General features: G+C 42.4%; 1 protein-coding gene across 28 annotated transcripts in view; it reads left to right on the plus strand.

Annotated features, from left to right (window-relative positions):
• FAM117A (family with sequence similarity 117 member A) overlaps positions 1 to 13,511 on the plus strand; it is a 50,919-nt gene that overhangs the window by 1,734 nt on the left and 35,674 nt on the right. For 11 of the 28 annotated variants that reach the window (XM_074940875.1, XM_074940876.1, XM_074940873.1 and 8 more), the window contains exons 2-4: positions 4,256 to 4,343; positions 12,365 to 12,454; positions 12,587 to 12,832. The exons of 3 other annotated variants lie outside the window; for them this stretch is intronic. The gene's annotated coding sequence lies outside the window, so the exon portion shown is untranslated. Of the gene's footprint in view, positions 1 to 4,255; positions 4,344 to 6,355; positions 6,527 to 12,068; positions 12,197 to 12,364; positions 12,455 to 12,580; positions 12,833 to 13,511 lie in introns of all 28 variants that reach the window. 14 more of the 28 variants (XM_074940878.1, XM_074940879.1, XM_074940874.1 and 11 more) reach the window with 11 other exon arrangements.

The following is a 13,511-nucleotide window of genomic DNA, read 5'->3' on the forward strand; positions in this document are numbered from 1 at the left end:
GTAGGAGCTATACATTGCACTTCTACTGCAGGGAGATGGGGCCTTGCTGGTATAGTTATACCAGAAAATCCTTTCTAGCATAGACAATGCTTAAATATTATCCCTATTTCTAGAAATATAACAGAACGCCACTAGCTGTCACCTTCAGCCCCCAACTAAAACCTTTCCAGCGCATCATCAAAGATTTACAACCTATCCTGAAAAATGATCCCTCAGTGTCACAGATCTTGGGAGACAGACCAGTCCTCGCTTACAGACAGCTCCCTAACCTGAAGCAAATACTCACCAGCAACCACACACCACACAACAAAAACACTAACCCAGGAACCTATCCTTGCAACAAAGCCCGATGCCAACTCTGTCCACATATTTATTCAAGTGACACCATCATAGGACCTAATCACATTAGCCATGCCATCAGGGGCTCGTTCACCTGCACATTTACCAATGTAATATATGCCATCATGTGCCAGCAATGCCCCTCTGCCATGTACATTGGCCAAACCGGACAGTCTCTATGCAAAAGAATAAATGGACACAAATCTGACATCAGGAATCATAACATTCAAAAACCGGTAGGAGAATACTTCAACCTCTGTGGCCACTCAGTAAAAGATTTAAGGGTGGCAATTTTGTAACAGAAAAGCTTCAAAAACAGACTCCAACAAGAAACTGCTGAGCTTGAATTAATATGCAAACTAGATACCATTAACTTGGGTTTGAATAGAGACTGGGAGTGGCTGGGTCATTACACATATTGAATGTATTTCCTTAAGTTAAGTATCCTCACACCTTCTTGTCAACTGTCTAAATGGGCCATCTTGATTATCACTGAAAGTTTTTTTTCCTCCTGCTGATAATAGCTCATCTTAACTAATTAGCCTCTCACAGTTTGTATGGTAACTTCCAACTCGTGTGTGTGTGTGTGTGTGTGTGCATCTTACTATATGTTCCATTCTGTGCATCCGATGAAGTGAGCTGTAGCTCATGAAAGCTTATGCTCTAATAAATTTGTTAGTCTCTAAGGTGCCACAAGTACTCCTGTTCTATTTCTGCTGATGATGAGTGACCTATCTCCTCCAAATCCTAAACCTTACAAAAACAGGTTGTTTCCTTCCAACCCACCAAATCATGATGTTTGGAGGACTTAAAAATTCTAAAAAGAACAGGAGCTGGATGTTCTTCTGTAATCTTGATATTTGATGCATTTGAAGACAGGTTATGGAATCTAAAAGAAAGGTCTTGATCATTTGTGGTCACCTTTTCATTTTTGCCAAAGTGTGAACTCTGGTGTTTTGGCCCAATTCTAATGTGGGCAGTTATATTCTGCCTCACTTAAATCCTCTTTCAGATTCAATTGGGTAAAGAAGCCTTTGCTAAACTGTTGTATAGTGTTCCTGCACATTACTAAACACTGCCACATCCCACCCCAGCAGTTGCTGTAGTTCAGTGTTGGGAGAAGGATTTCTCTGTACAGCTTGTACCTCAGTTATGGTTTGTAAAGTGTTTTGAGATCAGTTCTACAGAACTTTTCAGCCAGACTGAAGTTCTATTAAATGTGCATCTGACACCTGTGACTTATGATTTTTGTGGAATGTTGCTTAAGTTAACTTCTTGCAAATGTGCACATCCTGTCACGTTACATACTTCTCTGGAAGTGTCTGTGCTGACAGGAAACTATTGGCTAAATGGGACAGACAATCCTGCTGTGACAAGACTTGATTCAAGTTTCTTTGCAGAAATTAATAACCAGTGAAGCTAAACAGCATTTTGCAAATTGGTTAGAAAATTGCTGTATGATCCTGATATTATAATTGTCTGTTGCTCCCAAGGGACAAGAACTGTAGAATTGAGAACAAAGGTCATTTTGTGGCCAAAGAGACATTAATTTCCATATTTAACATGGCCAGGGCTTTATTGTAGTTATAGTTGCATCTTGTTGTTATGGCAGCAGAGCTCTCTAAGCAACATACAGTGTATATAACCATGATTAGAGTTGGTTTATTAGGCTGTTCCTGCTCTGTATCTCCAGAGTCAATATTCACTTAGAAGTAAGAGTCAGGATCCTGTGACTGGCTGTGCTCTAAGTGAATGGAAAGTCTATTTCTGGGAGTCTTTATTTGCAGTTCTCCAATGTGTAATATTCTGCACTGAGCCATAATGTTTCAGTTGGGAATCTCAAAGCATTTCACAAAAGGGGGTAGGTATTTGACTACATTATACAGATGGTGAAACTGAGATGCTGAAGTTCAGCAATTTGCTCAAATATTACAGAACTTGGAATCTAGGCCTCCAATCTCCTAACAGCAACACTGGCTCACTTCACTAGTTCTTAAAATAATTAGTCCTAGGGGAATTCTGTGCCAAAAAATTCTGTGCATGATATTTTCAAATTCTGCATATTTTATTTGTCAAAATAACACAAATATAATCATGCCAGTTTCAATTATTTTGATAATTTATTTCAAAATACCTGTCTATAACAGTACAGACAACAAAAAAGATTCAGGAAATGTTTTTTGACAAATAGATTCCTTACTAGGCATATTAATACAGAACTTTGAGTAATAATTTATTTAAAATACAATACAGAAAAGTATTTCCTGCACCCCTCAGAAGCCGTGCAAAGGCTTGGGGGAATCAGGGGTAATGGGGGAGCTGAGGGAGAGGGAAGTAATTGCTGGGAAGGAGCCTGGGAGTGAAATTGAAGGGTTGTTTGGATTTGGGTGGGAGAAGTTTTTGGGAGGGGGATTGTTAGAGGGTTGGGGAGCCTCCCCCTTGCAGACCCTGTCTGACCCCTAGCCTCTCCCATTGATTCAGGCACATCTGCCCCTATTCCTGTGTGTCCCACCACCCTTCCTCCCCCATCCCTCAAGGAATCAATTCTGAAGCACTTAGAGGAGAGGAATGTGATCAGGAGCAGTCAGCATGGATTCACCAAGGGCAAGTCATGCCTGACTAATCTAATTGCCTTCTATGACGAGATAACTGGCTCTGTGGATGAGGGGAAAGCAGTGGACGTGTTGTTCCTTGACTTTAGCAAAGTTTTTGACACAGTCTCCCACAGTATTCTTGCCAGCAATTTAGAGAAGTATGGGCTGGATGAATGGACTATAAGGTGGATAGAAAGTTGGCTAGATTGTCGGGCTCAACGGGTAGTCATCAACGGCTCCATGTCTAGTTGGCAGCTGGTATCAAGTGGAGTGCCCCAAGGGTCAGTCCTTGGGCCGGTTTTGTTCAATATCTTCATAAATCTGGAGGATGGTGTGGATTGCACCCTCAGCAAGTTTGCCGATGACACTAAACTGGGAGGCGAGGTAGATACACTGGAGGGTAGGGATAGGATACAGAGGGCCCTAGACAAATTAGAGGATTGGGCCAAAAGAAATCTGATGAGGTTCAACAAGGACAAGTGCAGAGTCCTGCACTTAGGACGGAAGAATCCCATGCACCGCTACAGACTAGGGACCGAATGGCTCGGCAGCAGTTCTGCAGAAAAGGACCTAGGGGTTACAGTGGACGAGAAGCTGGATATGAGTCAACAGTGTGCCCTTGTTGCCAAGAAGGCCAATGGCATTTTGGGATGTATAAGTAGGGGCATTGCCAGCAGACCGAGGGACGTGATTGTTCCCCTCTATTCAACATTGGTGAGGCCTGATCTGGAGTACTGTGTCCAGTTTTGGGCCCCACACTACAAGAAGGATGTGGAAAAATTGGAAAAAGTCCAGTGGAGGGCAACAAAAATGATTAGGGGACTGGAACACATGACTTATGAGGAGAGGCTGAGGGAACTGGGATTGTTTAGTCTGCGGAAGAGAAGAATGAGGGGGGATTTGATAGCTGCTTTCAACTGCCTGAAAAGGGGTTCCAAAGAGGATGGATCTAGACTGTTCTCGGTGGTAGCAGATGACAGAGCAAGGAGTAATGGTCTCAAGTTGCAGTGGGTTGGACTAGATGACCTCCTGAGGTCCCTTTCAACCCGGATATTCTATGATCCCAATGTTTCCTTGTATCCCCTGCCCATCATGTGTCAATGCATCCCACAGCCACCCCTCCCCTCCTTCCTTCTGTCCCCATGTGTCCCTGTACCTCCACTCATCCACCCCTCCTCCCTCATTCCCATGTGTCCCTGCACCTCCTATTCCCCCTCCCCGCCCCCAGCAGCAAATAGTATGAGGATGATTGACAATACCCCTATTTTTACAAAGTATGTGTGAATGGAAAAAACACATTTTCTTTCTGTAAATTGTTATAGGTAGTGTTCACGTGCCTGATGAGAAAGGAAGATAGATGCCTTCATTGCTGAGTTTTTCCATCCTCTGTTGGAAGGAGGAAGGGACCAGGTAACGACTGTTATGCTGCAGCTTGCCAGAACTTTTTTCACACAGATAAATCTATGATGGAGCTAATTTTAGGGACTGGGTGGCTCAGGGGATTGGTAATGGGATACAGAGGCTTTTGCTGTCTGCCTGCTAGTTCAAAATCCAGTTCAAGTTGGGAATGTCTGGAAAATGTAAAATCTGATGGCTATTCAGTGACTTGTGTGTGGAGCATGTTCAAGGTCCTGTCCCACTCCTCTCAAAAATTCCACTATCACTAGTTCTGATTAGTAAAGTGGTATGTATTGGGGTGAGGTGCATGATCCAGGGAGCTGTAGATCAGTACTGAGGTGAATTGACAGAGCTATATAGTAAAAGTTCGTTGTGCCTGCCCAGGATATGCTTGATTCAAACCCTAGTACAATCAGTCTCTTTCACTAGCACAGATTGATTGATTGACTTTTTAAAGGTGTATTAGGGAGAGGCTTTATGGAGGACATTCGTCTATTTCTTTTTTGGCCATTTTGTTCAAATAAATTCCCTTGCATGCAGAGCAGTGGGCTGTGTCAGGAACGAGGATCCTTCTTTCTGTCTGGGTTTTCAAGAGTTACCTTCATCACCTCAGTTTGGAATAAGGCATTTACAGAAGTGTCATTTCTACACTGACTTAGCATTACCACTAGGTGTCACTGTATGAAGTGACTTATTCACCCTTCTAAAACAGGGTAGCAAGCTCTTAAATTAAAGGGCTGGATCTGAATTTACTACATGCAATAATCAGATTAACTTTTATCTATTAAGAAAAAACATCTCTGGCTGAAGTTCTGGGGACAGATCCCTGTGGTCCCTTAACCAGGACTGAAAATCTTCCAAGGAAGACCCAGTTTCTGGAGTCACTTTGGGTTAAATTTTCAAAAGCACCTAAATAGTTTAAGAGCCTAAATTCCATTTTCAGAAGTGACTGGGGAACTTAAGTCTCACTGAAAGTAATTGAGATGCATTGTCCAAATCTTAGTAGTACAGCAACTGTAGGAGGTGAAAGGAAAAGCATTCCTGAAAAATGGTGTGACTCTTAAGAAGAAAAAGCAGTCTTCCTAATAACTAGAGGCAATGGTATGCAGTGGTTAGGACAGAAGATTGAGAGACTGGAGTTCTGTACCTGGCTCTGTCACAGACTTGCCAAATCACTTAACTCTGTCCTAGGTTACCCACCCATAAAATGGGGATAATACAAACCTACCTTAGCAGGGGAGTCATGAGGCTTAGTACATGTTTGTAAAGTACTTCACGATCTTCAGTTGAAAAGTACTGTACAAGAAGTGTTATATTCTACATTATTCATTGTCAGGGTGGGGGGGTTATTTTTAGTGAGACATTAAGAGCTCACTTTACCTGCAGCAGCACATTTAGGTGAAGAACATAAGGAAAATCTCTCGGTACCGACGATGCCAGAGTACTTGTGTAGCAGCACAAGACCTACTCTGCCTTTCAGTGACATACTTTCTTATTGTCCAGGGGACAAATTGGCTGGTAACGGTGGATCCTCCGGCCCCAGCCATGGACTTAGCTCTGAGTCATGATCAGCCCTTGGTACCGTGGGGAGGCTAGATTTTCAGAGCATCCAGAACTGTCTCTACTGGTGCAGTCAAAGGATAAACCCAGCATGTTTTTCCTGGTTTTGCTATCTCTGGAGAGATGCTCCTTGTCCTCGGCACCATCTAGCATAGTGGTTAGGCAACTCAGGGTCTCGTATGCCCCTTAATCCCAGGGTAGACCATGGCACTTCCCTTTTCCTTCATTAAGGGAATTTTGTTAATGGTAGCTACCAGATGTCCAGAGACAGGGACCCGTGGGTCCTATCCTGTACTGATCGCCTTATGAGAACCTAATCTGTTTACCCCCTTTTCCAGATCATTTATGAATATGTTGAATAGGACTGGTCCCAGAACAGACCCCCGGGGGACACCACTATTTACCTCTTTCCGTTCTGAGAACTGACCATTATTCCTACCCTTTGTTTCCTATCTTTTAACCAGTTACCAATCCATGAGAGCACCTTCCCTCTTATCCTGTGGCAGCTTACTTTGTGTAAAAGCCTTTGGTGAGGGACCTTGTCAAAGGCTTTCTGAAAATCTACGTACGCTATATCCACTGGATTCCCTTGGTCCACATGCTTGTTAACCTCCTCAAAGAATTCTCATAGATTGGTGAGGCATGATTTCCCTTTACTAAAACCATGTTGACTCTTCCTCAACAAATTATGTTCATCTATGTCTGACAATATTGTTCTTTATTATAGTTTCAATCAGTTTGCCCGGTACTGAAGTCAGGCTTACAGGCCTGTAATTGCTAGGATCACTGCTGGAGCCCTTTTAAAAATTAGCCTCACATTAGCTATCCTCCAGTCATCTAGTACAGAAGCTGATTTAAATGATGATAGTTTTGCAGTTTCACATTTGAGTTCCTTCAGAACTCTTTAGTGAATACCATCTGGTCCTGGTAACTTACTGCTGTTTAATTTATCAATTTGTTCCAAAACCACCTCTAATGATACCTCAATCTGGGACAGTTTCCCAAACCTGAGCCGTTCTTTTTAGGTGACAGATCTGAGGATCTCCCTCACATCCTCAGCCATGAAGACCGATGCAAAGAATTCATTTAGTTTCTCCGCAATGGCCTTATCGTTCTTGAGTGCTCCTTTAGCATCTCAATCATCCAGTGGCCCCACTGGTTGTTTAGCAGGCTTCCTGAGTCTGATGTATTTAACAATCTATTACTTTTTGAGTCTTCGGCTAACTGTTCCTCAAATTGTTTTTTAGCCTTCCTAATTGTATTTTTACACTTAATTTGCCAGTGTTTATGCTCCTTTCTATTTTCCTCACTAGGATTTTACTTCCACTTTTTAAAGGATGCCTTTTTGCCTCTCACTGCTTCTTTTACTTTGTTGTTTAGCCACAGTGGCTCTTTTTAGGTTTTCTTACTATGTTTTTTTTTAATTTGGGGTATACATTTAAGTTGAGCCTCTATATGGTGTCTTGAAAAAGTTTCCACGCAACTTGCAGAGATTTCACTTTTGGCACTGTACCCTTTAATTTCTGTTTAACTAACCTCATTTTTGTGTAAAAAGAAAAGGAGTACTTGTGGCACCTTAGAGACTAACAAATTTATTTAAGCATAAGCTTTCATGAGCTACAGCTCACTTCAGTTCCCCTTTTTAAAATTAAATGCTACAGTGTTGGGCCACTGTGGTGGTTTTCCTGCCACAGGGATATTAAATTTAATTATATTATGGTCTCTATTACCAAGTGGTCCAGTCATATTCACCTCTTGGACCTGTGCTCCACTTAGGAGTAAATCAAGAATTGCCTCTCCTCTGGTGGGTTCCAGGACCAGCTGCTCCAAGAAGCAGTCATTTAAGGTGTCAATAGAGCTGCATCAGAAAAGCTGCTCATGTCCTAGCATTATATGCTTGGGAAATTCCCATGCTCACCTATACTGTCCTTGGAGAGATCTTCAAGTTGTACATGACAAATAGTCATTGTCTTTCAAAAAAACATCTCTGCTTCAGGGCTGATGGTGTCTACGTGCTGCCAACTGGATGGCTCTGGCTAGGAATCTTGGGCCTGATTCTTTACTGTCTTGAACCTTGTGTAGTTCTATATACCTGTGCAAATAAGGTGTAAAATGCCAATGTTCTGATTTGGTAGTTCTTACACCTTCTTCACATGTGTACATAGATGATACAAGGTGCAAAGCAGTAGTGAATCTAATCTGGACTAAAGAGAGTGGATGCAATTTCACAGCAGTAGGCCTGGCTCTTCAAGCTGTTGAGCCTCCACTTCAGTTGGAGTTGAGGGTGTCCAGCACTTCTTAAGAGGCCCTTCGCACGTTTCAGGGTTAGGCCCAGTGTGAGTGAACCTTGTGTATATCCCGGACTGTAGCAGTCATGAAGATAGTCTAGGATGTTGGATTCATTTCCATGTTGGCACAGTGTACTTATTCATGGATTTAGTCATGAAAATATTCATCAGCTGTTGCATGCAAAGGAGACTCTAGTTTTGAGAGTATGTGCCTACAGTCCTTTCAGCAAACAGCTGGCTGAGATGGACAGATGCCTCTTCTTTCCCTTTCTGCTCTGATTTCCCATGAAGCAGAGGGCAGCTCAGAATCCTTTTGTCTGGCAACCTCAAATTCCTTTTCCAAGCCAGTTTGAATGTAGCAAGGATATGGATTGTAGTGTAAACAATAGCTACAAAAATCTTCAATATCAAGAGACAGTCTTGGCCACCTACCACTTATTGAGTTGGAAGTTTTGCAGGGCACAGCTAGCTTAGGTAGACAAAGGTACTGCAGGAAACTCCAACAGAACCCTTGCAATTACTTTTTCTGCTGTGGCTCTGGCATGCAGGCAGTTCTCCGGAGCCAGCATTTTCTGGCATCCAGGAACAAGGTCCAGGCCAGTTTGGCCCAGCTGACTTTCAGTGTAACGGAAAGCAATCCAGTCTGAGCTTTGCTGAAAGCGGAAAAGTTTTCACTCCGTTATACAGCCAGATTTCCTGGTTCTTCCCCTGGCTCCAATGTTATAATTGAATTTATTGAATAAGCCCATAATAAAAGTAATTTTTGCTAAGCAGGGTCAAAACACCTCATGATGGGCCAAATTTTTTATGCCTTCCCTGCCCAGCGCGCCTCCCCCCTCCCCCTCCCCAGCTTGGGTGTGTTTTATCCTCTTGGCTGCTTTTGAATTCATGACCTGCTCCTTTAATACATTCCTTCCACTCTAAGCAGTGCTCTCCAACTGCCTGGCACTGATGTTAATGTCTTGCTTCCTGATCAATCAAGTCCTTTGCACACTTCCTTAAAGGAAAACTCTGCTCATTTTATTCAGTCCAATGGCCCAAACATTCACATGGGTAAGGAACATTTATCACCAGGAATAAAACTTTGACACACGTGGGAAGGGAAATTAAGATGTTTATCCCACTTGGCATTTCTGACTCTGTCCTGTGGGTAGTCATTTTCCCCTAAAATTGACCCAGGCAATGTGGATAATGAGTAGCAGAGACTGTGTAATTTCCTACCAATCTGAATAATGGTTTGACTATAATAAAGAGAGGAGGGAAGGGGGAAAAAGGAGGAAAAAAAAAAAGCTTTTAAGATCAGATAGTCAATTTCCCCGGAGTCAGTGGGTGTCGTGGGGACAGAATCTGCGTTGCAGTGTTTCAATATTAAAACAGTGGCCCCAATTCCTCATTGTCTTATGCCTTTTGTAGTCACACCAATATGTATAAAATGTTATCCGATCAGACTGCTTGCATTTTATACCCACTTTACCTTGGATTACATGAGTGCAGTGGTGAGTTGGGCCAGTAACATGTCCTTTTTCTAATGAGTGTCAAACTGTTATCAAAGCATGTGGCGAAACAAGATCACAGTTCCTTCCAGTAGGCTTGCACTCTTCAACAAGATGGCCGCCCTAGGAGAAGGTTCAGAAATGCCAGCTGGAATTGAAAGTTTATTTGAAAACTCCTGTTTTCAGTTTATTCATGGTAAAACAAAAAAAACCCAAATATTCTTTCCATTGGAACTTCTAGACTGTTATGCTGAGCCAAATGTGGTGTTTTCCTGCAGTATCTGCTTTTTCTTCCTATATTCTGCCAGTTACTAAACAATTCATGGGGTCTTAAGCTTTTTCAAAATGAGAAACCCATTTTAATAGAAAAATTGTCATTGGAATCACCTTGCCTCTGTGATAGAATAACATTCCTGTGCCAAATATAGCAGTTTACATGGAAAAGTAACATCAGGAAAATATTTAATGCATGTTTAACTTATTCTAATGCAATTTAGTAGCTAGAAACAAAGCAATCCAACACCAAGTGACCAGCCAGCTGCCTGCAGGCCACCAGCTAATGCTCTTTGGATCACAACTGGTCCATAGATAAGCATTTTAATTACAGAGGGTCTCATATACTAGTTCAGAAGCCATGTTTCCCCCCACCCCAGGAATGCAATGCTTCCTCCTGCTGGTTTTTAATTCATTCTCCTAAGCAAGCCATTATTCTGTGACTATTAACACTTTGCATTTAACGTAGCCCCTCTTCTCAAGGGTATCTCAAAGCATTTTAACAAACATTAGTTAAGCCTCTGAGGTAGGGTAACCTTTTATACTCGTTTTATTGTGGTGCAGTGATTTTTTTTTTTTCCCCCTTTCCCTCAGTGTGAGTCAATGGCAGAGTTGGGAACAGAACACGTGAGTGGGGATTTGTCTCATTCTATCCACGGGACAGCATTCCCACACTGTTTCCCTAACCAGACCCTTTATCTTCTGAATCCATGAATTACCTGGCATTGATTCCTCAGTGCTTGACTGGCTTCCTCTCACTGGTGTTATTCTTTATTCATTTACATGCTCCCTTACTGAACTGGCAATGTTTGACATCAGTGATTCCTCTTAAGTGAACTTATTACTTTCTGCTGTATGATAATACATGACTTAGTGCAAATTGTCTGTTTCATAATACATCGTCTTACGTTTATTAGGAGTTAATGGCAAAGGTCCCACTGAATTCAGTGTGAGCTGGATCAGACTCTGAAGTGGCTTAGATGTGTGGTGAATAATCTGTCAAAGCCTCTAATTTAAAAAAAATAAAATCAGTTATGCTGTTTTACATTCTATAGAGCCTTTCACCTCAAACCATGTGAATGTATGAACTGCCCACTAGTGAAAAGCAGCCATCTTTGGGGGATGGGGATAGTAGGCAGGTAGCCATTTTATGTAACAATTTAGAGTGAGAAGAATTTTGTTCAAGGACACTGAGGGAAAGCCTGGTTCATACAAAAACATACCCTTTGAAGTTTCACTCAAAGATCAAGACCTTAAAACTAAGCTTTGTCTCCCTCCCACCCATAGCAAACAGCAAGGAATTTACTTTATCTTATTCAGGACTTGTGTGATAGACCAGAATGGTGATACTGTAGCTGGATCTGTTCATTCTGAGAGATTTCCAGTTTGCTTGTCAGTCCCTCCAGTGAAGCTGACAGACTCAGAGCCAAGGAGTGGGAGATGGAGTAGCTGTTGTTGTGGTTGTTTTTTTTTTTTTTTTTTTTAAGGTGTGACTCAGGGCAATGAGAGGAGGAAAACCTGTTACACACAAATAGACGCTCTTACACATACAGTCTATAAATACTGAGCATAGTGTTGAACAGAGTGTGCTTTTTACAAAGGCTACTCTTTGGGAGAGTATTGACTAGATCAGCACTTTGCTTCAGATACCATGGGACAGATTTGATAGATTCTGAAGCTCTGATGTAGCCTTTGCTCTTCCTGATGAGGTAGCTGGGGTTCTGCAAACAGAGAGATGGGTGAGAGTGGTAGTTGGCTGGCTGCAGTAGATTAGTTCTGCTTCTTGACTGTTCAGGATTGGAAGGTTACAGAAATTACAACAGCAGGATTAATAGAAACCAGCAGATATATTACAATAAACTAAATTTGGGTTCTTAACCTATGGCCCTTTAGCACTCACAATAAGACTACATCACTACTTCTGCTGTTTTACAGCACAGCATTCAGAACCTCTGTTATGAGGAGATGACTGCATTGTTCAGCTATATTTGAGTGCAGCATCCAGGATCCAGCACATCAGAAACCTTACTGCTAAGGTGCCCCAAGGACTCCTCGTTGTTTTTTGCTGACACAGACTAACACGGCTACCCCTCTGAAACTTGCTTTACCTCTGCCATTCTCAGAGCTGTGGCAGTGACTTCTGGAAGTGCAGCAGCTCTTGAAGAGGTCCAGAATGCACAGCATTTAGACGTTTGCTTCTGTCACCAATAGACCCAAACCTTCCATCCTGGGCTGATTTGATGAGATTGAGGTGAGATTTTAAAATAGCTGCAGCCCTCTTGATGGATAAAAATTAGTTATTTTCCCATTGTGGGCTAAATTAAAACCAACTATTTTTAGCAGGATGCCAAATACTGCAGCTGTCCACCTTGTTAATGATCAACTCAATCCCACTCCTAACCATCTTCCTTCCTTACAGTTCTTTTCTCCTCTTCTTGGGGATCTCTGCCTAAAAGTCTTAGAAGCATTGGCAGAACGAAGTAAAACATGGTCCCAGGAGACCCTATAGGTAAGGCACTGGAGCTATGTCACTGTATTCTCATAGTGTGGATGCTTTCTACAGTGATGGAACGTTTTTTTTTTTTTTTTTCTTTTTTTTCTTTCCCCGTTGCTGTCGGAACTCCATCTCCCTGAGCGACAGTAGCTAGGTCAAAAGAAACAGTCTTCCGTCAACCTAGCTGCATCTACACCAGGGATTAGCTCATCGTAGCTACAGCGTTCAAGGGTGTGGATTTTTCACATCCCTGAGGGCTGTAGCAGTGTCAACGTAACTTTTGAGTGAAGACCAGGCCTAAGGATCTAGGGGAGGAAGAAACAACTTGGTGGGGAAGACTGGATCATATTGGGAAGATGATCTGAGGCAGTGCTCCTCCTCAAAGTAGCAAAGGTAAGCTGCATCCCATTGCAGCCTGCAAACACCCCGGCAGTATTTATAACACACAATCTGGTTAACTCTGGCACTGTGACACATTTGTATTACCTCTGTTATGCCAGAGTGAAACAGCATGGAAACACCAGTGCTGAGGTGGCATGAGGTGTGATAGTTTTTGATTTGTGTCCAGGTGTAGAAATTGTTTAAAAGGTGAGTTTGAACTTTCACAAGGTGTGGACTGATTAAATGATCAGGGATTAATAGAAGGGTGAAGCTACCAGTCAAAAGCTGTGACAAGAGAATGCAGTCACAGTTGCCTCTAGTCAGCATTCCTAATTCCATTCTTCACTGTTTTCTTATGATGGAGCTGTTCTCTCACCCACGTGCCCTCGTCAGTTCCTACTCCATTCTTCTTTCTTATATCTTGGCACTCCCAGCTGACATACATGCATCTCCTGTTCCTTTGACAGTATTCCATGTGGACCTTGATAGTTAAGTGGTGTTGTTTCCAAGGCCAGTGGTTTGCTATTGAGAAGGTTTTGTGTACAAAAAGGCAGAAACAGCCTAGAAGAGACTGTCTTTAACAGATTTTACTCCTAATTTCATACACACGTTTTGAAGGGGTGGGGGGATTCTGTGTAGTCTACCAGGAGAACAGGCTCAAGGGATCTCTAACAGGAAGTTAAGGTACTGG

This window comes from Natator depressus, chromosome 27 (assembly GCF_965152275.1).
Source record: "Natator depressus isolate rNatDep1 chromosome 27, rNatDep2.hap1, whole genome shotgun sequence".
NCBI lineage: Eukaryota > Metazoa > Chordata > Testudines > Cheloniidae > Natator > Natator depressus.